The sequence below is a fragment of the Cryptomeria japonica genome, chromosome 5, assembly GCF_030272615.1.
Source record: "Cryptomeria japonica chromosome 5, Sugi_1.0, whole genome shotgun sequence".
Taxonomy (NCBI): domain Eukaryota; kingdom Viridiplantae; phylum Streptophyta; class Pinopsida; order Cupressales; family Cupressaceae; genus Cryptomeria; species Cryptomeria japonica.
In genome coordinates, this window is record NC_081409.1 from 780,222,567 (window position 1) to 780,226,827 (window position 4,261).

Here is a 4,261-nt window from a genome sequence, read left to right on the forward strand (position 1 = left end):
CATAATCTCAAAAATCAAATTATTAAAACTTGAAGTTAGAATTAAATCATCGACATATAAAATAATATTCACAATGTCATCTTCACTATGTTTAATATATAAATTTGGATTTTTTTTTCTTATAATGAAACCTTGAGAAAGAAAGAATGCATTTATCTTAGAATACCATTCTCTACGAGATTGTTTCAAACCATAAATTGATTTCTCTAACTTGGAAACAAAATGTTAATAACCTTCCTTGACAAAACCAGGAGGTTGAAACATATAAATCCTCATGTAAATAACCATTTATAAAATCACTTTTAACATCCATTTTATGAATAGGCCAATTCATATGAGAAGCTAAAGAAAGAACAAGTTTAATAGTAAGCATTTTAGCAGCATGAGAAAAAGTTTCACTATAATCTAATCCTTCAATTTGAGGAAAACCTCTAGCAACTAATTTAGCTTTAAACTTAGTAACTTCATTATTTGCATTCAACTTAGTTGTATATAACCCCTTACAAGAAACAATATTTTTACCTTGAGGTAAAGGAACTAAATCCCAAGTTTGATTAGAAACCAAAGTATCATATTCTTCTTGCATATTTTTTTTCCAATGAGGTTGATTTTTATCTTCCTCAAAAGAATTAGGATCATTTTCATTCATAATAGTAGACATCAATGCATAATTGATAAAGAAGAGAAAAATGTGCGCCTAATGGTTAGTGTATAATCAAATAAAACATAGAAAAAATGCATTCAAATACACAAATCAACCATTATACCTTCATTTATCACTTCTTCCTCTAATTGAGCTTGATGAAGTAGAGGCGCCCTTTTTTCCTCCACTTGGTTTTCTCCTTGGATGAGGGATTGTGGATTGCTCTCCACTACACAACAAGACTGGACTGGATTTAATGAATGATTGTGGATGATATGGATTGGCTATGGTGATATTTTGGCATTATGAGAGTGTGATGGAGGATTTCCATCCTCACATGGACAACAAGACAATATTAAAATAGTGGATGCTTTGTGAAGAGAGGAGACTCCAATTTATAGATTGGAGGAGGCCAAAATGGATGGCCAAGATTTATTCGAAATGAAGGGATAGGGTTGAAAGAAGGTGTGAGAGGATTGAGAAAACAAGGTTGGAGATTCAAGAGATTTGTCATATTTAGGCATTTCTTGTCTCCACACCTCTCAAGGTACATGGGGAAGAGTTACCCTGATGAATAATGATGAACAACAAATACCCTAATCAGTACTGAGAGGGGGGGTGAATCAGTACATACGAAAACTTCTCCACAACTTATCAAGTTAAAACAATGCTAATCGGTTGTCTTCATCCCTGAACTTAACCATGGCAATACCGGTTAAACACAGTAAGACTTCAGACAACTAAACCAGTAAAACTAAATACTTCAAATAACATTCACCACTTGATAACTACTTCACCAATATACTCATGCATGTGTTGTATCAGTAATACCATAACCATTAGCTTTGCATGCATAATCACTTAAACAAAGACTGCACAATCATCACATGAAAAATGCACAACTCATGACACACAAATTTTTCATGTGGAAACCCAAATGGGAAAAACCACAGTGGGGATGAATACCCACAAGCTTGTTTTTGAACTCTTTTGAAGCTCGCTCTGTTAGGAGCCTATCCCAGTTAAAGACTTTACAACCTTGTTAAAGGTTGAAACCCTGTTAAAGGTTACCTTGCTAGAGGATTTGTAGAACTCAATGATCTTGAGTCACCTGGTTAGAGGATTAGCATTAAGCCTATTAAAGCTACCCGGTAAAGGGATTTTCCTACTATTGAAATGGTTAGAGGACAACAAGTAAAGCTCTGATCTGATAATAGCACTACATGCTAAGACAAATCCTTTTCAGCTCCTCTACTCTATAATCACACTCTGCAATTTTCCACTCACTAGTCTGGCAAGTATCTCATCACTCAGATACAAACACAACATTTTCTAACACTTGCAATATCAAAACTCATCGACCTTATAGATAACAATTAGGTCAGTAGCATAAACCATAAACCCAAAATATTTTAGGTTTACAAATTTTACAAGCAGTCCAATCCTGACCATTCACACACTTTGCATAGAATAAAACAATCTCAAATAGATCACAATTCATTCTGCATCATCCATTCTTCACTGCATATGGAAATCAGTAACCCATCATGCTCTCTTCACATACCACTAAGAAGAATGATCATTCCCAAGTTAGGTCGGTAGCATAAACCCTAAACCCTAAACATTTTAGGTTTACAATTACAAGCAGTCCAACACTGACCATTCACACACTTTGCATAGAATAAAACAATCTCAAATAGATCACAAGTCATTCTGTATTGTCCATTCTTCACCGCATATGGAAATCAGTAACCCATCATGCTCTATTCACATACTGCTAAGAAGAATGTTCATTCCTGAGGTAGACATTTAATGCAATCGATCTTCACATGCAAGATCCTCAAGGAAATCCTTCACATGCACAAAACCGACATGGCATCTCGATCTCATCCTTATCTCTTAGCTAACTCATCACAGATTGCCAAACCGGAAACCCTAGAGCTGAGACTACCAACCAGTAGTCACACTTAGTGAAACCCTGACATCGGTCCACTTCATCTCTTCATATCAGTTCTCCTACTTGAACATAGATAACAACTTCTTCCAATCTTCATACCAGTTCACCTGTACTTATTGACATCAATGACAACATACTTTATCATCATATCATTATATACCAACAATCTCCCCCTTTGGCATTGATGGCAATACTCAGTGTAGCATTGCAACTATAAACATCATAGACCAGTGTAACTATAACATATATCTTCATCATTAGATATTTTCTCCCATATCATATATCAGATGTCTTCTCCCCCTTTGACAACAATGCCAAAGTGGAGGCACAAGCTTCCATTATTCACTATGTTGCTCCCCCTATGGAGTAGCATACTTCAACACATCAATCCTAAAATATTTATCACTGTAGTACCTGACTGATGTGGAGCACAAAACTTTAGTTTACTTCATGAAGGGGCAGAACCCCTAATTCACCTCTCAAATAGGTAAATGTAGTCTTTGGTAAGGACTTAGTGAATATGTCTGCTAGCTACTCCTTACTGGAAACATGTTCTAATACAACCTCTCTATTTTGAACCTTCTCTCTCAAGAAGTGATACTTGAGCTCAATGTTCTTAGTTCTAGCATGCAATACCAGATTCTTGGAAATATTGATTGCACTTGTGTTGTCACAAAATATACTCACCGGTTCAGATATAGGTACTTTGAAACCATCCAATACATGTTTCATCCAGATTGCTTGAGTGCAGTTCATAAATGCTGCCACATACTCTGCTTTAGCTATAGAATAGGAAGTAAAACTTTGCTTCTTACTTGTCCATGAGACTAGTCTTCCACCAAGAAAGAACACTCCACCAATTGTGCTCTTCCATTCGTCCACATTACCTGCCCAATTTGCATTGGTAAATACTTTGATATTAAAATCACCATTGTATGGATACCACAATCCATAATCAACTGCCCCTTTCAGGTATCTAAGAATCCTCTTGACTGCTACCAAGTGGGATTCTCTTGGACTTTTCTGAAAATGGGCCACAATGCCTACTGCATGAGCAATATCTAGTCTGTTGTGTACCACATAGTACAGCTTACCGATCATTGACCAGTACTCCTTCTCATTCACCAACATTGAATCATCTTCCTTAGTCAATTTGCAGCTGGTCACCATTGGTGTACTAACCGGTTTTCTCCCCTCCATGCCAAAGGTCTTCAATACCTCTTTGACATACTTAGACTAGGTAATAAAGATACCCTCTTACATCTTCTGAATCTATAGACCAATGAAGAACTTTATCTCTCCAATCAGAGATATCTCAAACTCTTTCTTCATTTCATCTATAAATGCATGGCTCATTTCATCATCTCCTCCAAAGATTATGTCATCTACAAACACTTCACAGATCAAAATCTGATGACCTTCATATTTTCAGGTAGATGTTGCTATCCTCACTTGTTCTTTGAAATCCTATCTTCACAGGATGAGAGTGTAACCATTCATGCCATGCCCTTGGTGTTTGTTTCAATCCATATAGGGCCTTGTGTAACCTACACACCATGTTTCTATCTTCTAATAAGGAAAACCCATCTGGTTGCTCAATATACACTTCCTCTTCTAGGATTCCATTCAAGAATGCAGACTTCATATCCATTTGGTATACC